This window comes from Octodon degus, unplaced genomic scaffold (assembly GCF_000260255.1).
Source record: "Octodon degus isolate 3935 unplaced genomic scaffold, OctDeg1.0 scaffold00054, whole genome shotgun sequence".
Taxonomy (NCBI): Eukaryota; Metazoa; Chordata; class Mammalia; order Rodentia; family Octodontidae; genus Octodon; species Octodon degus.
This window is the reverse complement of record NW_004524630.1, coordinates 2,445,756-2,470,458: the sequence shown is the minus strand read 5'-3', so window position 1 is coordinate 2,470,458 and position 24,703 is coordinate 2,445,756. Positions and strand designations below refer to the sequence as shown.

At 46.0% G+C, this 24,703-nt stretch overlaps 1 protein-coding gene across 2 annotated transcripts in view; it reads right to left on the bottom strand.

Annotated features, from left to right (window-relative positions):
* Plag1 (PLAG1 zinc finger) overlaps window positions 1-24,607 on the bottom strand; it is a 46,036-nt gene extending 21,429 nt beyond the window's left edge. For both annotated transcript variants that reach the window (XM_023717743.1, XM_023717741.1), the window contains exon 1: window positions 24,461-24,607. The gene's annotated coding sequence lies outside the window, so the exon portion shown is untranslated. The remainder of the gene's footprint in view (window positions 1-24,460) is intronic.
* Window positions 24,608-24,703: the final 96 nt, after the last annotated feature.

Genomic DNA, 24,703 nt, shown 5'->3' with positions numbered 1-24,703 from the left:
GGAAGCTTGCGGCCAGTCTCCGCAGCTTAGTGAGGCCACCTACAAGTACAAGTTTAGAAGGGCTGGAGATGCTGCTCCATGTGCAGTGCTGCTAGCACCCCTGGGTTCCGTCCCTAGGTGCCCTCCTCTGACAAAGCCCTCCGCGGGGGTGTGCGTGTGCGTGCATGTGTGCGTGTGTGTGTGTCAGAGCCACTGAGAAATAACCAATACTTGGGGAGGTAAGCAGGAAGGGAGAAAGAATGCTTGTTGGAAAGAGACACAGAATTCCACAGCCAAGAGCAAGACCAGCTGAGTAACATTCCCAGAAGAACGGGTACGTGCAGTCTGGCCGTGACAAGCCCACCCACCTAAGGGGAAGAAAAACAAAGCAGTCCGGTAGCTTACTTTCAAGGACGGAGTGGAAGCAGATCACTGGCTAACTCATCCCAGAACCTAACAACCATGACTCAGAGCTCGAAGAAGGTACTTCAAAGGGGAAAATGGCCAAGGAAGAAAAAGGCGACTAAACCCACAAACAGGTAAAGCTGTGAAGGGGTACAGAGTTGCCTGAAATTCTTGGAAAGCTGTCTCCACTTAGGTATGGAGGCTGGATGAGACACGAGTGCAGGAGAGATGGGGACGGGGGAGGAGAGACGAGAAACTGCACAGCACACAGCAGGAGAGTTGGCTTGGTAAGGTGAGGGGCTTCTGGAGGCAGGGGCGAGAGGGTACTTTCTTTCACAGAACGCCACACCTGAAGACAGCACTGTGGGTAGCTAAAGGGGTGCTCAGGGTCCAGTGGTGGGGACACTCTTGCAGAAACAAGGCAGCGCAGGACTGATCCAGACATTCAGGATCGGACAAACAGGGCGCTTCAGGCCTAGGAGGATGTGTGTCTACCCCGCCATGTTCTCTGGTAGCAGAGGCAAGAAACACAAGGAGTTTTCTCACCTTGGTCAGGGCCAGGGAGGGTCCAGGGCCTGGTCGGAGCAAGAGCAGGCACCTGGCCAGAGGCTCAGTAGCCACTGAGCTAAGCAGAGAGGGTACGGGGTATCCCTGAGGATTTGACCAAGACAGAGAACTTGCCAGAAAGCATGTGTGAAATCGCTTAGTTACTGCTAGTGAGAATGCAAATTGTTGAAACTTTTCTGTAATATACTCTGCAAATACACAACCATAGATACTGACTTGATAATCCTAAAAATTAAAGCAAACCTAATAGAAAGATTTAAGTACAGAGATGTTCAAAGTATATTTTATGCATTGTTTTGAGAAAGGCTTGCTTCATGATCAAAGTATACTTTAAAATAAAATGGATTCTCATAAAAAGGGTGAACGCACGATTGTATGTCCATATGATACACTAACCATGGCGCTGTTAAGAATCATTCTGTTTAAGAACATTAAATCTCATGAAAAAGAGCAATTTAAGAACAATGAATCGCATGCAAAAGCACATACACAGAGCACACAAGTGTGCACACTTATGACCGCAAACGTGGAAGGCACGCACCTCAGTGGCCCTTGTCCCTTGACACATGAAGCCAAGTTACAGCTAAAGGGCAGCGGACATAGGCTTCAGGCTTTACTGTGCCATACAGACATCTCTACTTTCACAATTGTAGAAGTAGTTCTAGCAAAGATAATGGTGTTCAACAAATGCTACTGGAAAATTTGATGTCCACATAGCAAGCAAGGATCTCACAACATACACAGCTACATCACAGATTTAAATAGAAAATTCAAACTACATAACTTCTAGAAGAAAAAAACTGAAAATCTCTGAGTCATTCAAAAATTGTTGGGACTGGCGAGATAGCTCAGCAGTCTAAGTACCTGCCTGGTAGGTGCAAGGACCCTGGTTCATTCCCCAGTACCACATGCCACACCGGCCCCAGAACCCTGGGCACACTGAGCTGGCCTCCGAGTCTGTGCATGGTGGCGCAAGCCTGTAATCCCACTTCTGGGGAGGCTGAGACAGGAGGATCACTATGAGTCTGAGCTGTGTAGCAAGACCCTGTACCAAATAAATGAATAATAAATACTCCAAAATTGTTTTCAGTACCCAAAGCACAACCCGTAAGATAACAAATTGATACATTAGATCTCATTAAAACTTAAAAGTGTACTTCAAAAGATACTGTTAAGACAATGAAAAATAACACACCACCAGAAGACTAGAACAAAACCCTTACAAAGTAGATATCTAATAAAGAATTTTATATACATAAAGACTCCAGAATAAAGAATTTCCAAAACTCAACAATAAGAAAACAAACACTTGAAAAATGAATAATCAGAACATTCATTTACCAATGACAATACATGGAAGGCAGAAAGCCTGTGAAAAGTGCTCAACCTCGCTGGTCACTAGGTGGAGCAAACGAACACCGCAATGAGACACAAGCTTGATGACCTCTGCCCACCAGGGTGACTAAAATTAAAATCACAAATATCTGAGGCTGTGATGTGCTGATGCCGATGTGGAGGGAGCAGAAGTCCTATCTGCACAGGCAGGAAGGGCAGAGTGGGGTGACTTGGAGAAGCTAAGTGCATGCCTGGATATGGCACAGCCATCTCGGAGCAGCGTGTGCGCTGAGCAGCTATGCCAATACGTGCCTCCATGAAGACCTGTACCTCAGCAGCCACAGCAGCTCTGTAATAGTCAAAACTAGATACCCGGCCTAAGGGAGAGCTCAGTGGTCTAAGTGCCCGCCTGCAAGCGCAAGGACCCAGGTTTGACCCCTGGTACCACATGCCGTGCGGGCCTGGGTGCCCAGCCGGCCAACCGAAACTGTGCGTGGTGGCACACGCCTGTAATCCCAGCGCTGGAGAGGCTGAAACAGGAAGAGCACTGTGAGTGTATTGAGACCCTGTATCAAATAAATAAATGATAAAAAACCCCAACTAGATACAACGTGAATATCCATCGGTGAGTAAACAGATGAATAAGCCATAGTAGATTCATACAACAGGCTACTAATTAGTAATGAAAGGAAATAAAATATTGGTGTATACAGTAATGCAGACAGACCTCCAACTCGTGATGCGTAATGAAGGATGTCACGTAAGAGTATATGTTAGATGAGTCCATCTATGTAAGTGTCTAGAAAGCTAAAAATGCACCACAGTGACAGAAAGCAGATGCAGGGTGATGTGGGGACAGAAGGCAGCAAAGGAAAGCGAAGGACTTCACAAAGGAGCATGAGCGAGCTTTTGAGAATGATGGTATCTCCCAGTCCTCACTGGCGACGGCTTCAGAGAACACCTGTGTCCCCAGGGGGAATGCTGCGCATGCCACATGTGTAGTTTATAATATGAACTATATCTGAAGAAAGTAATGAAAAAATGGCCAACTTTTTATACTGGAAAAAAACCCAGTATTAAAAACAAGAAACAAATCTACATATGAATTTACTGAAACATGAAAAAAACCCTGAGAACTGAGAAGCTAAAATTTTTTATACAAGAAATGATTTGAACTAAAATCTCTTCTCAATAAAGAGGGGGAAAAAAGCCAAGAAAACGTGAGGAATATCAGTTTAAATGTCAGCCGCTGGCAGCCCCTGCTATGAGGGGCAGCCCCTGCTATGAAGGGCAGCCCCTGCTACTAGGCGCAGCCCCTGCTACGAAGGGCAGCCCCTGCTATGAAGGGCAGCCCCTGCTATGAAGGGCACATGTCCAGGCGGCTCCAAGAGTCACATTCTCAGCTGTCATGCTAGAGGAAGCCAGGGTCGCTCACCTGTTGGTCACGAACTTGAGCAGCCCCTGGATGCATGACTTAAGGGCTCCAGGAATATACTCTACTGGAGCAGATCCTGTGCATGGCAGGCAGCTCTGGGATGGGTTCCACTCACCAAATACCCAAGGAAGTACCCACTGCAGTGTCTGACTGCAGCCTCTGTAAGATCTTTTTAAATAAAGACAACTTAGGAAAGGTCAACTTACAATTCCTTGACTTTGCAATGGTACAAAGGCATGCAAGCACAACCCTCCATAGTCACTTTCAGTACAGTAACCCATGAGTTATACGACATACCATGTGTTACTCAGAAATAAGCATGGCCCCAAGATGCCTGAGGTGGATTTTACAAAAAGGAATACCTTCCTGTCTCATACCACAGGTTCAAGAGAAAGACAGACAAGAGGAATAATATTTCCTGTGGAAAAGACTGCATTCACATGTAACGGAAGACTTACATGAAAAGCCATTAGTTGAAGAGTACTTCCAAGCTCCCCACTCGGCCACATAGGCAGGGTGCACCTCCGTTTTCAAGGCACTAACGGCCACAGGCAAACCCAGTTCCCAGCTCAGGTAAAGCTAACAAATGGGAAGCCGTGGGGACCTTACAAGTTAAACTGAACAATCATTTGGGCTATATGTGATTACTGACTACCCAGAGGAAGACAGGCTTCTGCTTGGGAGCTTCACTGTGGTCCGTAAGAGATGATAATGTACGTGTGAAATGTTATAATTACTGAAAGCCAGAGAAAACACGTACATAATAGAATACAATCTACCATACTGAAGCACACAGTCATGGAGACCCCATGCTCCGAAGTGCGCACTGCGGGAAGGTCTCCCTCGCACCACGCTGCTTGTCCTCCTCACTGACGCAAGGGTCAGAGGAGCCCGCAGAGGTGAGGCTGGCCTCCCGGGCCTGGCTGGCGGAGAGAGCGGTATGGAAGGAAGGCTCAGGGTCAGGTGGCCCCGGCGGGGCAGACGGTGGCACTCGCCTGGGAGCCCACCGCAGGAGGGTGCTCTGCCAGCAGGGAGCAAGGCATGGAACCTGACATTTCTAAGTTACTGCGCTTCTGTAACTTTTATGCTCTTTTTTTTTTTTTTTTAAACAAGAGAAAAACATCCAAGTTTTAATTTTTTTAAATTTATGTATTTAGTACGGGGTCTCACTACCCAGATCAGACTTGCAGTGATCCTCCTGCTTTCAGCCTCCCAAGGGCTGGGGTTACAGGTGCACGCCACCACGCGCTGTCTCACTTTTGCACTCTTGCTTTCATGTTGCAGAAGAAACGTTTCTAAACCATGTTTTTTTTTCTGCTTCAGGTAACTTCACTGACACTGACCACACAGGAATGAATGATACACAGCAGAGTGGAGACTTCCCACATAGCTACTTGTCAACACTGGACAACAGTCCTGTCCTCTGTGAACCCCGTTCCCTTTAACCATGAAGAAAGTGGAGCTAATTCGTGACCAGGTAGCTGGGCAGTAGGGCAGGCCCACGGGCCACCACGCTGAAAGTCAGTCACCGCGCAGTGCCGACCGGTGGCCTTTCTCTTGCTGGACGGAAAGCATCAATCCACACTGCACACGTAGGCTGATCAATGCTGGCGAAGGGTAAGGACTCTGGGGGCAACAAAATTGGGAGCGGAACTCTCGGTTTTGTCTGCAGCACAGTGCCCTCCGCTGCTCTTTGCGAATGCCACCGAACACGGGCTCCACAAGGCAGACACCATGCCTTTTAGTGCCCACGTCTGCACGCCCAGCCTAGAGGCGGGGTGCAGCAGGGCAGCGGAACAGCCAGGGGCAAGGAAGGAGGAAGAGCAGGCAACGAGGAAGGTTTCTAGCCCATCAGCCAAGTGAATTCATAGAAGGAAATGGCTGCCCAACTTGTTTGATTACCCCTGTGAGTAACTGGGAACTGACAGAATGGTTTAACTTTGAAAATCCTCTTGGATTCTCTCGTGTACCCAGAAATCAAGAAGACACTGCGCTTTCTTGACTTGGTATATGCTGGACAGACAGGAAAACGCTGCAGCCACTGTGCCATCTGGTGGTCACGGCTAGCAAGTTCGCCTCAGCATGCAGAGCTCTGCCTGCACACAGCGTGCGCTGGCTCGCTGGGATGAGCCCCGGAGCAGACAGACATCCTGCTAGCAAGTCAGTGTTCTCTCACAGCTACAAGGAGCTGGTGGCCTACTGGGAGGGTGTGCCACAAGGAGGCTATCACTACTGACAACATAAACTAGCGCACAGAGAAACGCCAGAAGCAAGCATAGGTTAGGTACATTTCAGTACTCACAAGGAGGAAAGACTCTTCCTCACTTCCAAGAGGGCAATTTGTGGGGGAAGAGCCACCAGGACAGAGCCGGGAGGAGCAAGGGGTGCTGGAGCTGGGCAGGGTAGCATGGAGCGGGGAGAGCACCCCCCCCCCCACACAGGAGCAGCAGAGGCTGCAGGCAGGGAGCCTGTGCACTGGGGCCGTGCCAAGAGGTCAGGCCTTCCTCGGCTGGAGCTGACAGTGGCCCGAGCAAGGCATGAGGCGGAGGGCTGTGGAAGGGACTGGACTGCAAGCAGCTGGAGGCCACTGCCTTCGCAGGTCCAGCAGCAGCCGGAACTGGGTAGACTCTCCTGTGCGTGTGGAAGCAAGCCTGTCCAGAGGCTCCCAGGGCGTGTGGACAGCTCTGGCTCGGCGTGACCCAGCCCTTTCCACTTCAGGCTCCTCGCTGTCAAGTGAGACAGTCAAGCACTACTCGTGTGTGGACTAGGTGACACTGCTTGAAAAGAGCACGGCATGGGGAGCAGCACTCAGCAAGAATTAAGGGCAGCCACAGAGTGAAGACCCCGAGCGGCAGCCCACTTGACAGCTGCCTGTCACAGAAGTGAAAGTAAGAGGATGTTTCAGGAAGCAGCAGTGAAGCTAGGGAAGCAAGGCTGCTTCCTTCTGAATTAGCTTCGTGTAGGCTTTTGATAAGCATGGAGCAACCTTTTCAGGTGGAGCATTACGGGAAAAATCCAGGCCCTAAGCACTCCTTGTTCCTGGGAGAAAGGTCACCTCTTGAAGGGAAAGGGGTGGAAACCACAGAATTCTGTGTTGCTATGTTTCCTGTCTTTCAGAGATGGCAGAAATGTGAACAAGATGGGCCAGGTGGAGAAAAAGGGTAACGGAAGGGACAGAACCCATACCACACGTGGAGAGGGCAGGAGGAGGAGGAGGCATGCATGGATGCTAAACTAGACTGTGACCAGCCCAGGAGGCACGCACAGACAGTGACCAAGGTGGAGAGGGCAGCAAGCAGCTCACGGAGGAACAGCTGTTGGAGGTAAGAACATTCTAGCAGAGGAAACAGCAGACAGAGAGATGCAGACTGGTGCGCTAGAGGACCTTGAGAGGTTGGTGCGGGGCGGCAGGGGGAGGAGGGGTAGACTGTCCCAAGACAAAGTTAGAGGGTGATGAGGGGATCAACTCCTGACAGGGATTGGACCACTACTCCTACATTTCTGCATCACCTAGTGGCACCACTGTCCCTAGTCACCTGGAGATACGAACAAACACACAAGGCAGAGGCAAAGAATTCATTCAAAGTGGGGTATAGAAAGGCAGGTACAGAGGGAGTTGGTGGGCAGAATGGCCTAGAACACAAGCTAGGGCCAGCGTGGTGGCAGCAGGCAAAAGTAAGGGAGACCAGCAGGGACACACAGGCAAGAGAAAAGCAGGTGCGCCAGGCTCAAAGGCAAGGTGGGAGAGAAGCAGGGCTTGGCGAGCTCGGGAGTCGGTGGGGTGCAGTCAGCAGGGTGCAGTTGGGAGGCCACAGCCGGCAGGGCTGTTCTGGGCTGCCCAGCACGGCGGTGTGCTGCGACCACTACGTGAGGGTGAGCGTGCTTGCTAACGTGCTTCCATCTTGGAGCACCCTGATGACAGCTTCTCAAGTGGTCCTCACACTCAAGATTTTTCAACTGACATCCCTCAGAGAGCTGAGGTGCCAATTCCAGTCATTTTTTAAAAAAAGCAAACTGGGGCTGGGGAGATGGCTCAGTAGAATAAGTGCTTCCCTGGCAAGTGCAAGGGTCTGAGTTCAATCCCCATTTCATCAAAAAGAAAAGAAAAGAAAAGAAAAAGTAAATTGTTGGGAAATAGAAACAGCTTCTCCTTTAATTTGTCTGCTTTGCAAATCCTGATCCAGTTTGGAAATTAGTATTTCCCTCTGCATCAACACAAACTTGTAACACTGTATAACACACGACAGCAACAGCAGCGCTCTTAGACAGAGGGCAGCGCCGGAAAGGAGGCACATGGGAGCACAAGGAAGGTGACGGCGGAGGCACATGGGAGCACAACGAAGGTGACGGTGCTACTTTCTTATCAGGTGTGTAGCACGTGCCTTCAGTGCCAGTAATTCAGGCAGAGTAATAGCAAGTTCAATAACCAGAGTCCTTGTGAAGAGAAAATTATCTGCTTAGGCCAATGGCAGACCTGCTGATGGCAACACAGCGACTGTAAGAAAGAGAAACATACGAAAGATAAATGCAGAAAAGAGAAGCAGAAGGCACAGACAGTGGCTCTGCTTTCTTACGTGGCAGTAGCCACGCTGGGATAGGCAAGGAGAAGGATGTTCCCATGAGCTACTGGTGCTGGAAGTCTTTCCAGGAGGTCAAAATGGTCAGACAACTGCCAGGAAAAAAGGGGAATTTATCCTTTTGCCCATTCATTCCATACTTAAGAACTTATAGAAAATAGCCTGACATTCCCATAAAGATTATGCGAGAGCTGGGGATCTAGCTCAGAGGCTTAAATCATGCTGGGCAAGTGCAAGGTCCTGAGTTTGATCCCCAGTACTGCGAAAGGAAAAGAAAAAAAAAAGATTATGCAAAAGACCATTCATAAATGCATCATTTAAAGACTGGAAACACCCAACATGGACAAGTAGAACAAAGCAAAATCAACTGTGACACTCATTTGCCAAGTTCCAACTTTTCAGAATACATAGAAATAATGCATAAGTGAATAGGAAACAACCTGTAGATACATGAGATTTTATAAATTAAAAAACTAAGATTAACAGGTTAAGATTAAATTGAAAGTTGAGATAAATAAAAAAGATATGAAACAAGGATGTTCCCAATTCAATTTTTAAGAAGTATTACAAGGTTTTAAAGAAGACACAACCAGAAGGATACAGCTGTATTAGTATCTGGCCTCTGCTTTATGAAGAGAGCGCTAACACTGCATGAGACACAAACGCACACACTGTCAAAGTCGTATGCTACACAACATTACAAGTTCACAGTACTTTCACCGACAGCCTCGCTGTGCCTGTGCTTCCGGCACTCACTTCATGTACTGCTTCCACGTTAAGTCTTTCCAAATTTGCTTTTGAGAAGATGGAAAGTGCAGAACCTCGATCCTCCAGAGCAGATGGGGACGAAGCGCTCAACGCGCAGCAGGGAGGCAGCACGCAAGACGCGCACCTGGATGAAATGCTGCAGGGCACAATCAAACGTAAAATGCTGACGGACTCCACTTCTCCAACAAATTAAGTTTAAGGGAGAAAAATGGAAAGGTATAACCTTTGGATCAAAAATGATAAGAGACGCACCAACACATCAGGGAAGTACAGGCACGGGCCTCATTTGAGTTGAATTGTGCAAACTGACAACAAAAATTAAGAGATAACTGGAAATTCCAACACTAATCAGGTACTTTGATGGGGTGAGTTAATTATATTGTGATGATACTTTTAAAAGAGTTTATACTTACTGGAAATACTAAAAAATATACATACACACAACAGGAAATAACTTCACACCAAGATCATCTGCAGGAGAGGAGATGCTCACAGCCCTGCCGGCAGCGCGGAAGCTGGGGATGAGGAGGACGCGCTCTATTGTTTCCTCTACTTTGGTGTATCTTTAAACTAGCCTATAATAAAAGTCAAAAGTTATTGTTAAAGACAGAATTGTACTTAGGCTTACAGAGTAAACACACATGCTACAAACCTGGTGGGTGCCTATGAAAAGCCGGTGCATAGTGCTGACAGAAGCGATCTACCTGGGGTATGACGCTTACAACTTCTGGGAACTGAGAAACAGTCGGGCTCACGAGGAAGCCTCAGCCCTGCCAGTCAGCGCCCATTCTGCGCTACCTAAGCCTAAGAGTGACTTCTTAGAAAGGGGACACGGATGCACAAGCAACAGCAAATACCTGTAGTGGTCATGGCCTTCAAGATACACATTACTTTTAGCAGCAAATATTTTTGGAGAGAGCTTGAACCTCTAGCCCACCAGCAATAGCGAGCATGAAACGGCTAGGTGCTGTTACACTCTGTAAGACATGCGGAAAGCCCACCATCCAGCGAGGTGAAGGAGCTGCCTCAGGGGACCAAAACCGCAGAATGGGGAGACCACCACCAGGCGAAGTGCCCGTGGGCCTGCAAGCAGCGCACGTATGTCTAGACGCCGATGCCAAACAGCACCCAGCACCCCAGCTGAAGTGGCATGGCTACGCAGGGATGGGAGCCTGCAGTGGAGCAGATTCGGAGGGATGGGGGAGAAGTGAGCCTGGAGGAGAGCACAGTCGGCTGCACAGGGTGGCAGAGCCGGCCAAGGCTGCGAGCCACACGGGGTGGCAGAGCTGGCCAAGGCTGTGAGCCTTCAGTGGCTGAGACGAGCACAGTGTAATGTGCAGCAGGCTGGAGCAGACCATGAGCTGCGGGCAGGGGAAGAGGGCTCCAGGGCCAGAGAGACAGAGGCAGCGTAGGGTAAGGCTCGAGGTGTAGAGCAGCCGCGACAAGGTGCATGCACAGCACTCCGTTTTCTCAGTGGCCATGGGGCAGTTACCTAATGACTCTTACCAGCTACACTTGTATGACAGCTATTGTCGTTATTAGCTAGAGTTTCTTACGACACACAGATTGTTTAGAAAACAGCCACCTTTAAGCACGTAGTGGTTGGGCACTATGACGAGCATTTTTCACCGAGCTTCTCTCCTTGTACACTGAGCTACTTAAACACCCTGTATACCCTTTCTCCCTTTGGGAACCACAGAATAACCACAGCACCACTTTAGGATCTGGGGAGATGCCGGGAGAGTTTGAAGGCATCATCAGTACAAGGCCTTCGGCAGTGGGCAGGGAGCAAGCGCACCGTCCTGGCAGGCTCCTGTTACTCCAGAGCAGCATAGGAGCCCATCCCGTCAGGAGCCTATGTTCTTCATCCTTAGACCTGAGGGACCAGGGGCCAGAGACTGGGGCAGGGAGGCGGGCTGCGACTGCAGGTGGGCAGAGCGACTCGCGGACACCCCAGGCTGCCCCACGGCTGGGACAGTGCCGCTGAGGCCACTTCAGCCTGACTGCAAGGACACAGGGGAGAGGAAGCCCAGAGCAGCTCTCTGTGGGAACCCAGCACAGGACAAGAGGGACAGAGCCAGCTCCTCAAAGAGTGGTGGGCTGCCGAGAGCACGGTCCGAAGCCAGCAGCAGTTACAGCGCAGGGTGCTCTGGTCTTCAGACCTTCCTAAATGCCCAGGGCTGCAGGTGGGAGGTGACACCAGGACAAGACCGACTCCCACACACTCAGCTTTCCTGCAAGGCAGCTCCTGTGCTCAGAGGCGTCACGTGGGCAGCACCGAGCGTACAGGCTCTAGCGTGGTGGGGCCCAGTGCTCCTTCTGGCCCAGAAAGGGACAGAGTGCGTGTCCCTCTCCCATCCTGGCTGGCACACCTGTGTCCCGGACCTGCCACCTCCTGGCTGTGCCTCTCTTCCCCTGGATGTGGAGTCAGTGTCAACACCAGCCTCCGCGCTGGGCTCCTCCCTGAGGAGGGCAAAGACGCATGGAGCGGGCTGTCCGTCCCTCTCCCTCTCCGGGTGTAAGTGTGTGCGTCCTCACCTCCTGCTCCCCTTTTCTCTCCTCTACTAGAAATCCAAACATAACTGACACGGACCTCAGAGACGGAAGATGCCGTTCTGAGTGAGTGTGCGTCTCCCTCCCTCAGTCTCTTGGGGCTCGGCTTCCCCGGCTCTGGTGCTCCACGTGTCTCTGTCCTCATCCCCTCTGCCCTTCTGGGCACATGGGCTTGTCTCTAGTCCCAGGCAAGGCCTGCTGTGAGTGAGGGTCTGTCCAGGCTGTTGGGCAGGGGTGGGGTGGTGGGGCACAGCAGAGCTGAGCCGGCCAAGCTGCCTGCCCCGCCTTGCTGCCTGCTGTGTTTGCAGCCACCACCCCCCCCCAGCCTCTTCTTGCTGACCTCTGCACGGGTTCAGCGCTCCCCTGCGACACCCTCTTGTGCCAACACCTCCCCAAAGAGCCTGAGCTGCTGCTCCCGGCTTTCTTGGCCTCCTTTTGCCACAGGCCTCATCTGGACGCCCCAGAACAACACAGCCCAGCACAGTCCTCCTCCCCAGAGTTCCTTGTGTCCAGTTTTCAGGGAGAACGGAGAAGGGAAAGCGGGAGCTCCAGCCCCCACCCTGCTGCATCAGCTGGACACTCCCGGGCAGGTGAGAAGGTGCTGAGCAGGCGTTGCAGTGTCCCCACAGACCACGCAGCCCAGGGCCTGGGCTTTCCATGCACCGTGGGCAGAGAGCCACAGGATGGGGTGACGCCAGGGCCAGAGGTAACCGCCAGCCATAAAGGGCAGCCTCACCGTGCGGGAGGTCCACCGCACTCTGGCTTAGTCTCCAAAGCCGGCTGGGGAAAAAGTAAATAAATAAATAAATACCTATCTATCTATCTGTATGTACGTACAAAATAGCATAAATATACAGCTACTTTCTCTTAGTTCAATGAGAAGAAGGTTTTGAACTAATAGTGCTGAGACAAGATATCGTGTCTGCATCTTGTACTAGGAACAACTGCTACAGAGACAACAATATGCGATGTATTAATTATTGTAACTACTACTAACCTGTTCTGAAACTATCTCATTGCTACTCCTTCTCAATAAAATTATTAAAAGTGCCCCAAAACAAAGAGGGCCGAAGATGGCTGGCCAGGAGGCTTTCCGGCCGGTGCCCCAGCTGGGCCTCTGCCTCCCAGGTACGGAGTCCTCACCCTGTCCCCCAGGGTTCTGGGGCCTGCAAGGCCTCTGCACAAAGGTCCCTCAACCCGAGGTCCTTCCCGCTCTCTGTCCCTAAGAGCCCCTCCTCCCAGCCCCGGCCCCCTTGGGTTCCTTCCTGTTATCAGCCTAGCGCCTGCTAGAACCCACAGGCACTCTGGTTACCGCCCGCTCTCCTCTGCTCCACACGTGGGATCCGGGATCCGGCTTAGCTCTGCCTGGCGGCAGGAGCTCGCGCAATCACAGAAGACACAGGAGGAAAGACATCCTCTCGCACAGAGGGGGAGAAGGAGTAAGAAGACAACAGCTGAGAGGATGAAGAGCCGGGCAGGATCTGAGGCGCGAGCAGCCCCACGGATGCGTGCGGGGCTGCAGGAGCCCGCCCCAGACAGGCCATGCACACACCATGCCCACCTGCAGGACTGAGCCACCCAACCTGAGCAGCTCCTCAAGGCTGCCCCAAAGGCTGGGTGCTGCTGCCCAGGGATCCAGAGGGAGCAAAGAAGAGCCAGCGAGCAGCTGTGCTGAGGGCCCCAGTCTTCCATGACCCAGGCAAGTCTGGTGGGAGAGCGGGAAAGACGGCAGAAGGAGGCTTAGTCCTGAGTTAGCGGTCACATGCACAAGCGCTAGAAGCCGGGCACTCGGGAGGCTGAGCTGGGAGAACACTGCAAGCTCAAAGCCGGCCCAGGCAACAGAGTGAGTTCGAAGCCAGCCTCAACTGCACAGCAAAACCCTGTCTCAAAAAAACCAAAAACCAAAACACAAAAACAAACAGAAAGACCCAAACCAAAAGCCTAAACCAAATGAGCACTAGACCCGAGTACGGAGACACAGGTTAAGAGCATCACTATCTCTAGCGACTGAGCAGGTCCTTCGGTCACGGAACCAATGCCTCCCCCCCGCATGGTGGTCAGGACCGGGCACGCCCTGGCCTCCTCTGCGTGCCTGCCCCCTCCGGCTCCCTGAGCCTGGGCTCAGGCTTGCTCCGCGTGCACTGTGCATGCCAGGGTGCTCTGAGGGCCCTGCGCTCCGGCCACCTCCTCTGCGAGGCTAATTGGCTTCTCCTTCCTGGCCTTGCAGGTCAGCAGGAGCTGGACCACCAAAGACTAGAGTAACAGCCGAGTGGGGGCCTGAGAAAGACTAGAGTAACAGTCACTGGGGCCTGAGAAACCGAAGACTGCTAATAAAATTACTCAAGTCTGGACTGTGAGTAGTAACACATGGAGAGCCACCAAATGGCTAGAGTAAAGAGACCCCTGAAATACACGGCTTGACCTCGCTTGTGAGAGCAGAATGGATGGCAGTGTACAACTAATTGTTGGCAGTAGCCTGGCTCCTGAAGCTTGGCAAGAGAGACGTGGAGCCTGTACTCATATCTTAAAACACTCTATAAAATCTTGTGATTTCAGGCAGTCTTTATACCTCTTATACTGCCCTAGCAAAGTAAGCTTAGGGTTGCCTTAAAATAAAGAATAAGCGAAAGCAGACTTTAAACTTTTTTTTCTTTGTCTCAAGGTACTAATACTCCAATCTGGATTCAGTGTTTAATCAGAATTCCCACACTGGTCAAGTTCTTACAAAATTTCAAAGGGCTATTTACAGATTGTGGGAATGCCAAGGAGGAGGAAAGAAACCCCGGATTCCCTTGACCTACGCAGAGTCACACCAGGGAAACCTGGCCTCAGAATTCTGTCAGCGCTGGGACAGGCCCATGCTGCGTTAAGCTCTTCAGACCTCCTGGGTGGGAAGGCCACACCTACCTCAGGACCCAACGCCTACAAGATACAGACTGAATAGTACTTTAAGCTGCTGCTACACAGAGGCGTGCTGTTTACGGAGCCAAAGCCACGAAAACTTCAGGAAGAAATGCTGATTCGTTATTCTGAAATCATATGCCCTTGTAATAAATGTTTTAAACTAAAAAGTAATAAAACTGTGCCTAAGATGCTTACTGTTAAATAAGGTACAGGTTTCTCTCTTTGAAAACATCCTTTAACTTAGACATTTAATACACTTTCCCTTTAACTGTACACTTAAAATATGTATCTGCATTCTTTATGTGTATTTAACACATTTTTAAAAATTTACTTATTGATACAGGGTCTTGCTGTGCAGTTTGCACTTACAGTGATCCTCCTGCCTCAACCTCTCCAGTGCTGGGATTACAGGCATGCGCCACCACACCTGGTTTTGGAGCCAGCACAGCATGTGGTACTGGGGATTGAACTGAGGACCTTGTGCTGGCCAGGCAGGCGCTTAGACCACCAAGCTATCTCCCCAATCCCTCTTTATGTATATTTAAAAATAAACAAACTTAGAGCACTTCCTAGCTTGTTACTAGGTTTCACTTTTATGCCAGAATACTTAAGTTTTGCCATAAATACAATTTTGTAACTACATTATCTCAACATGGACATATTTAAGTTTATACTAATAAATTATTTATAATAATTAGTTTCTGGTATTTTTGCATTCTAAAGTCCTGTTTATAAAAAGTAACAGAATTCCGGGTTCTGAACTCCCCAATGCTTCTTACAGCCACATTCTGTCTGTCCCTCCTGTCTCACAGAGCGCTGGGAGGATGAAATGAGACGATGAAATGAGACGATGAAATGAGACGACATAGGTAAAGGAGAAGCTTGGGCTCCACCCGAACTATTCTGTGACCGAAGCCGAACATTAATACTCAAAATATTTGGGGTGATATAATTCAAAAGTCATGCTGGCTAGTGATTCAGGGAAAAATTTAACCAATCAAGTTAAGTTTCTTTTTCTTTCTAAGCAGAAACAGTCTTTCTGTACTCATTTTTGGTTTTGATTTCGGAAAGAACTTTTGAATAAAACTTGGCTAAAATTTTTAAAACATTCTTGTAACATCTTTCCTCTTTAAAGGATCAGAGTCTCTAATCTTTACTCGAGCAGTTTCAAGCCAGGTTTAGACTAGTCCAATGCTACTTTTTTTTTTTGTGCAATGACAGATGAAACAGAAAAAGGTAGTTACCCTAAAATTTTTCCTCTGTTCATTTTTTGAAGTTAAATATCATACTTCTGAACTGGGTAACTTGCACAAACAACGAAGAAGCGTGCATCACGGTATCTTCTGCGCTAGCTTCGACATGCATGTCCATCTCCCAGCTAGACCGTGAGCCAGGAAATGTCCTGCACACGCTTCTGCGCACAGGGTGGCAGCACTGAGGTGAGCACAAACGCAGCAGCTGGGGACGGCCCAAGGAGGCACAGTGTGCTGCTGGGGCTGCCTGCGAGGCGAGGCGCCTTGGTGTGCAGGTACTTTGGTTTCAATTAAGAAATTCCCTTTAATTCTGGCAGAGGGAGCGTGCACCACAGAACAGCTATTATGAATCCGTTTCTGAACAAGATCAGTTGGGCTCCTCAGAAGGCAAGGCTTTCCCTTTCTCTTCCTGCGCTGACCAGCAGAAGGGGAACCCAGCATGGCTACACAGAGGCATCGCAGCAGACCCACAGTCTAGCAAGGCGACTGCACCTCTAGCCAGCATTAGCAGTCACTGAAGACAATGATTACAAGTGACCCACCCCAAGAACTGCAGAACAACATGAGCCCGGGAACAGGAATACTTAAAAGAAACTAAACTACTTACAGAATTAAGAGTTGTAACTATTGAAATCAGGTTATAATCCCCGAAAGAAGGACTTTTAAGGAAAATATCTGTAATACTACTTTTTAAAAAAATTATGAAAATCACTATGAAATAAATGTTTAATGATTAAAAATTCAAAAACAAGTCACTCAAGTACTACCTCATTCATCACTATTTTGCTTAGAAACATAATGAAAATAACTGACTATACTAAGATCTTCGAATTAGTTTTCATCATTTGAAAAAAATATTTTTAGTCACTGCCAAAGGTACCTCAGACCTTTTACAGGCCACCAGAGGTTTACAAGTACACACGCCGTTCACTAACTTCTACTCCTCAAGGTTCAGCAGTAAATCAAATTATTCAGGTAAACATTAAAACCTCATTCTATGTCTAATTAAATTTATTATTTAATAATCTATCATTATTTTGATTTGGGTAAACGAAGGCAATATGTTTTGTACACAGCAAGTTTTAAATGTGGTATGTGCCCAGTTATTGCTGAAGAGCATCTGTCTCAGACCTTTTCCTGGAAAGGTGAAGCAAATCATACTAAAGGACAAGCCTGATACATACACTTTACAACAGTTAAGTCAGTTATTTGTATAACTAGATCTAACGATGATCAGGTATTATGAAGCACAGAAAAAGGATACAATGCCACTAACCCCAGTGGGCGTGACCTACACGTCCAGGCGCCATCCTTCTTGAAACATGTTACACTCCTGCAAAACCACGAACTCGTGGAGCTGCTTCTACTACTCGTGACATAATTAACCTACTTTATTAAATGTCCAGTTCTGTTCCAATGCTGAAATTATACGCATGTGAATAGAGATCTTCAAATAAAATATTACTAATATTGGAAAAGAAACACAGCCTAGATTAAAATTTTACTGAATTATCTTAAACAATAGCAAAATATCAAAAGACACAAAAAACCATATGCTTAGCTCTAGAAGAGGATTTTACAAGTACAAAGAAAGCAAATTCACTTTCAATGAGGTGTAACTTTCAATGAGATATGCTGGTTGTGTTAATATTTATTTTTAAGGTTATGATAAATCTTATCCAAATACATAAAAAATGACAACTCTCCCATAAACTACAAATTTATACAAATTTGGTTTGAAGTAGTGAAGCTAATTTCTTTTCTTTGGAATGGAGTAAGTAAAGAAATTATTTTCAGGAAATGCAAAATGCAACACAAGAAAAGGAATTCTACAAAGTGGTATTTTCACTGCCTTCAGTTGATAAAAATACCAGCTGCTTACAACCCCCTTAGGGTGGGATGAGAAGTAATGCGAGTGGCACGTAACTTTAGCACTAAGACAACACAAGAAAATAAAATCGAGTTGGTGAGAAAATCTAGTAGATTAAAACTTAACTGGTGTTGTTTTGAACCTGTACACTTGAACTACCCTGACTTTCCTTCCAGGTTTAATTTCTTAAAATTCTCTTGATCAAAACTAAGCCAATCAGTGTTGACTAATGTATCTTTAGGGAAACAAGAGTGAGCATGACACTTTAGAAGTTTACCTTTCAGTCCAAAAGGTTCAATTTCTCATTCTCTAGCTGGTTTCTATCTGAGTCTCCAAAAATGTACCTCCAAGTTAAAGGCTCTAATGTTTGACTAGATTACAGAGATACAATTTTTTAAAAAGTCAGATGCCAGTCGTTTAGTTATAACATTTATTTTGAGAATTAATATTTTCATATTCATAAATAGATCATAAATGACCAACCTGTATATGTGCAACTCCAATGCTGGTTTGAGAAAATAATTCAAATATTTAATAACTGCAAGTTTAATATGGGACTCTTATTCTCAAAAAAGGTAGAATTCAAGACTCTGCAGTGTTCTCTCGTCCACAAGCTAAAGAGGACTTCTAACAGTTAAAAGAAAAGATGCCTCCTGCACTTCAGAGTGTCTTCCAATACTAAGGACAACTTATACTGCGGAATATAGCAACAACAGCTTTTAATTCTCCCTTGGAAAAAGGAATATCTAATTAATAAATGATAAAGAAAAATTCCTTGAATCACCAGTACACACCTAAAAACATGCCAGAAATTAATAACTTTGTTGGTAAACATTTTCATCTTGTCTTATAAAAAACTTTTTAAATGTTATTAAGTCTTTTAAAAAATATTTAAATTGCCTTAAGACAGTCCACCAAACAAGCCATTCTTAGATTAAGGTTTTAAAATTTACTCCACCAACTTAAAGGTAAGTTTTAAACATTCTAATAAACAATGAATATAATTTTTAATAATTTCTAAGAGTCTCAGAACACTTCAGAAAAGTACATATTTAAAACAATCTTTAAAATTTTCTAAAAATAATAGAAAATAATCTTTTATTTTTTAAAAGAACTCCAAATGAGCATTACAAATTATTCTTACAAGTTAATTTAGTTTAATCCAAATCTAGAACAAGGAGAAAATACTTTGAAGATCTATTCTTTAAAGCTCATTATGAATACCGCAGTTTGTATTAAAAATATTTTTACAGATCTCCCCCAATTATCACTTTCCTTCACTAAAATTTATAACTTTTGCTTTATTCTAGTTATTCTGTATTCACACAGGCTGAATTTTAAATTTGCCAAAATTGTCATTTTATTCTGAAATTGTTGTCTACCCAGTTCTCTACCATCAATTTTAAACATTTTAGCTCACATTTTTGCTGTTCTTACACACTTTTTTATTGTTTAAAACTCTTGTTTTTAGAATACATCAAAAAGACACTTTTGATTCCCAAGCTTTCACATTTCTAGGTATTCCATGTTTTTAAGCACGGAAAAGACTGCACATAAAGGTGCAAGAAAGCCTCGTGCCGCTGCCCTCCCAGCCCGACCCGCGGCTGGGCGCACCCTGCGAGCACTCTGCTCGGACAGCGGGCGCCGCGCGTGGCACCGCCGGCTGCTGTGCACCCTGCCCCTGCTGTAGGGATTCCGTCCACAAGACACCCACGGAGTTTCAAACACTAACAATTTCCGTCCACTATCACACCACTTCATTTCTTAAAAATGAGATAGCATTTCTATGCTTTTTTTGTATTCTGATAATCATTTTTAAAAAAGAACAAAATCCTTAAGACAAAAGTACCACTGCACACACAAAACAGAAACAGTCCAGTACTTTACTTTGTCCCACATCACTACCATGTCCTGTCAGTGCCACCCTACAAAAAGAAGGCAGGGACAGGTATACACACTGGGCAGACGGCAAACCACGGGCCAGTGGGTCAATTTAAATATATAAATCCAATTATGATTCTCTAATAATTTCTAGATCTCTCATTCAGATATACTTTTCATAACTTCAAGTGTCAATAACTATACACTTTTACAAAAATAACTGTTACCTTTTTAATCTAAAATTTTATTTAATTTCTCAAATTAGAATTAAAAATTAAATTTGTAAAATATATATAAACGATGCCCTGACATAAAGGAAAAGCAACAGCATGATGATTTCAGGTTTGCATATTTCAAAAAATTTAGGGAATGAAATAGACATAAAAAGCAAAGATGAGTTATCCCGAAAGTGTTCTTAGGGTACAATGTAAAAGAACCCCCACATATGAATTCCAAGACCATGGCTAACTTTGCAGTTCATCAGTGGGACAGACCCTGCCCTCATACTTAACTTATTTGTGCATGCCTCCCCAAGACTATCTGAACACTAAGAGGTCAAGCATGCTGCCTACATCAATTCCTGTTAAAGAAATTAAAGGTTCACTTTGTTTTGTGGTAGTAATGATACACTTTTAGAATATTGATTGTTTTAGAAAAGGTGTTTATCAGGTTCTTAAAACTTTTAAAAATGGCTCAAGGGACAATTTATAGCCCTTTTGCCTTGAAAATTTCAGTCTCTTAGATTTTGCTGGGCAGATTCAGTTTTCTTCTTCTGAAACTCTTTTCTCACTCAAATATTTAAGGAATCTAAGATGTTACTAATATAAAATGAACAAATTCATATTTATTTCTTATACATCTGCAAAAGTATAAAAAAGAACATATACTCCAGACAGTGTAAATGAAGTGATTAAAACTGTTTCTTGAATGTGTATTTGCAGGTGTATGTGAAAGATAAGATTTCACATTATTTTAATTTCCCAAAGAACTGGATTCTAAATAACAGACACTAAAACATTCCTACAAGGATATCAGTGGGATTAGACAGTTCAAGAGACTACTGAAACAAAATTTTAAAGGCAGGTATAGAAAAATGTTTTAGTTGCCTAACTTTTCAAACCTCAATTAAGGGACAAACAAAACATTTAATTCAGAAAACAACAAGTTAATCCTTGGAAAGATAAATTTCCACAATGGCAAACCAAAATGTATCCAGTGAGAACCAGGATTATTTTAAAAATTAAGGAAAAGTCCCCATATTGCTATTAAAACATGCAAAGTATCCTTAAAAGTTTTAAACTATATTGTTAAAAGCAAATTCACTAATAAGTTTGGGTGTAAAATGCTTGCTTATTAAAATATTTTGGTTACAATGAATATACAGATATAGAATATTATCAATATTACCTACACCTACTAATCATCTTTCAAAACCATTAAATTTTTTATAGAATTTTGAATAGCAAAATTAAGCACATAAATCTTAAATAAGAATCTCTATGAGGTTTCTCTAATCCTAAGTGAAATAAAAGTTTGGATATACAATATCCCTAGATTATTGGTATAATTCAATAGTAGCTTCAAACAAAGGCTGTTCAACAGTTAGTATTTCTAAGGCATCAAAAACCCTTAATACAAACAATTCAAATTAGATACTGGGCTGCACCTTTACCTAAACTGAACTCTCTAAGGAATTACAGATTTTAGGTTTTTCCAATCTGAGAATATTTCTAATTTAGAGAAGTAGTTAGTCCAGTAAAACCCAAACATGTAGTTTCGTATCACACTACATGACAAACAACAACAACAAAAAATCACAGTATCAGCCCTTTTGTTTTAGGGTACAACAAACCAATCATAGCTTGAAGTGTCTCAACAACCTGCACAACTCAATGATCTAATATAACTGAAGGAAACACTCTCCCCTCACTCTTGCAGAGACTGAATTATTGATAGCAGCATCTGGTTTGTCAAAGTGGCAACTACTCAAGATCTAAAAGTCTCCTTTATTTTGAACACAAAACATAATTTTGACTGTAGCCAGTAAAATTGTCTTGAGACACAAAACAATGAAAATGTAAGATAAAACTCAAAGGTTTTGCAAGTACTGATGGCATTTTGAAACCTCTGGATAGAAGATTATGTGAGGAGTATTAGCCTTCTCGATTAATAGCTTAATCCCTTTCTAATCAGTTTTGATTTAACAGTGGTTCATGACATTATTTTTTTAAAATGAATTCTTATTATTGTTTCCAAAATGAGAAGCCAGAGAGGATGTACTCCAATACTTCGGATGTAATGTTGTTATGGAGAGAGTTACAAAAAGGCACCGAGAAGAGCTCAATTATAAACACAAGTTACTATATCACAGACTATAAAATGTGCTTATACAGTATGGCAAAAGAACACCCTCCATCCCATATAAGAAGCTTGACAATTTAGCCCTAACTTTAATCCATTTCTATAAGTCATAAAAAAGGAAAATAGCTGTTTATTTCAGAAACACCATATACCTGTGAAAAGTAACACAAATAATTTCTATTGCAGGTTAACCTTGATCCCAACAGAGAACAGCTAACAACTCATATAGCACATTTTAAATTTTAAAAACACTACAGATAGCTAAAACATAAGACAGCTGATAGTTGTTTACAATGAGTAAACACTTCCTGTTAAATAACACAAAAAAATTCCAAAGATGCATACTGACAGGTCTCAGGATTTTAAACTATTTCATCCTAAAGGCAAGAGATTACGGCATATGCATCAGCTGGACTTAAAAATGAACATGCAGGCAGCGCTTTCCTCGGTCTTGGGGCGTGAGCCCCCTAACGTGTCCCGCCTGTCCTGGGAAAGCACCCTCAGCCCTGTGTGCAGCTTCCCACTAGAAGGCTGCTATGCACTTGAGGCCACATGGCTTATTAAGTATTTTACAAAATGGCTGTAAAATCATCTTATGGGCACACACAGCTCCCTGATCTCACTGCACAGAATCCATAACTGGTCAATAAGGGTGCACCATGACACCACACACCTTAAACTACTTCTAGTTCATTTTTCCACAGTTTCTCCCCAGATCAGCTTCCAAAGCAAGACTAAGCCATGCAGACTAAGCCATGCACACATACACCTTGGGCTCAGCTTGCTTATCCCTCCTCTCCCTCCACACTCTAAAGGTGGGAGCCCTTGAGTCATGGAAAGAGAAGGCTCTCCCCTCGCCACACCCTCCCAGCGCCTCTGAAGAGGTCCCCATCAGGAGTTGTGTAAGGGATGCACACCCTAAGAAAAGAGAAGCTGTCCCTTTAAAATGCCCTGCTCGGTCCCATATCCCACGTGGACCCAACCTCAGCAGCACTTTCTCACTAGCATCCATGTGATGCAAGAGCACCACCCTTGTACACAGATAAAGCCAGAAAACCTCAGCCTGACATTCCTTGGTGAGCAGGAACAGGTGAAGCAGACGTGTGAGGCAGGCAGAAGCCACACAACTCCCCACCCTCCCCAAAAGGTGGCCAGCCTCGCACTCCAGGCGCCCTGCGCGGTGTCACCTCTCTACCCCACTTCTCAAGAGCCCAGACTGAAGAAAGGAGGGAGCCACTAACAAAACCTGCAGAACAAACGCGACGAAAATGCGACCTACAGCCGGAAAGGTTTATACTTCCAATCACACATATTAACTCTATTAAGAAAATGGCATCACTTTCTTTCCACCAAAAAAAAAAAAAAAAAAAAAAGCCCAAACCTCGCAAAGATCATTAAAAAGGAGTTATAAAATAGCAAATATAGTGTTTATCTTATCTCAGATCAGTCCACATTACCCATAAGTTAGGCAGTTTCTGCACTACCACCTCCCCCTTCCCTCCCCCCGCTTCTCCAGCATCGGATTTTCACGTTTTCTCATTGTCGGTTGAGTTATAAAAGGCTTTTGCTCTTCGAAAGTTTTAAAAAATAAATAAATATTAACTCCTTGGTCTCTGCAAAGTCAAAATGGACTTCAGGGGAAAGGCGGTTCACACTTTTACCTTTAGCGAGAAAAGGGGGAGCATCCCGGATTTTTAGGGATTTTTTGCGATTTTTTAAAAATTTTTATTTGGTTATATGCCTGAGTTCTCCCTCCATTTTGGTTGTTTATGATACTGACAACAAGCTGTCCCTGCTCGGTGCCGATCTCCTGCTTTCATTTAGCACCCCCTCCCCTCCCCCCTCGCGGCCACTCACCCGGGCTCACACCTCCCCGCAGACCCCGCACCCCGACCCGGCTCGCCCACCTGAGGAAAGGGCGAAAACAAATTCATTTCTCCAGAAAAGAAAAACCTCTTTTGAAAAAGGGGCAAAGTTCCCCCAAGTCACTCCAAGTGCCCCCCAAATATTGCCGACCGCGGGTTTTCGCCAGGCCCTTTGGGAAGCGACCTTCCTCCGGGATGTTTTGGTGGAAAATGCGGAGAGTTTACTCTCAAAACCGAATTTATATTAATTTTTCCCTTATTTTTCGGGTCTCTAATGTCTTCCGCTCTCGCTGCCGCCGCTGCCGCTGTCACAATATTCACAGCACCAGAGAGGAGGAGGAGGAGGAGGAGGAGGAGGTGGAGGAGGAGGAGGAGGAGGAAAACTTTTCAAACTTTCCAGACCCTGGAGAGACGTTTTCTCCTTTTCTTTCCCACCGACCTCACCGTCGGGTCCCCAGCCGCGTCGCCCCCTGCCCTGTCAGGAGCGGCTCCGGGCGTCCTCGCAGCCCCACTCCACTATTTTCTTTTATTTTTATTATTATTTTTCGCTCCGGGGTCCCGAGCAGGGCTGCGAGCAGCCCGAACTTTTCCTCCTCCGGCCGCCGCCGCCGCTCCTCTGCCCCCTCGGCTCGTCCCATAATTTAAATAACCCTGATATTTCTCCCGCTAAACGCCTCTCCGCCGCCCCGGACCCCGGGAGAACTCACCGCGGGGCTTTAACATCCTCCCTCCGGCCCGTCCGCCGCCTTTACACCGCCCGCGGAATTTCTAATAATTTTTTTCTCATATTTCGGGCTGGACGCGGCGGGCCTGGAAATTGTTTCCTTACGCCTCTTTCCAGCAGCCATTGTAGTGTATGCGCTGCCCCTGCAGCCCAACTTGCAGCTGCCGCTGCTCGCCGCCGCCGCCGCCGCCGCCGACGTCGCGCCCACCGCCGCCTCCCCCGGCCT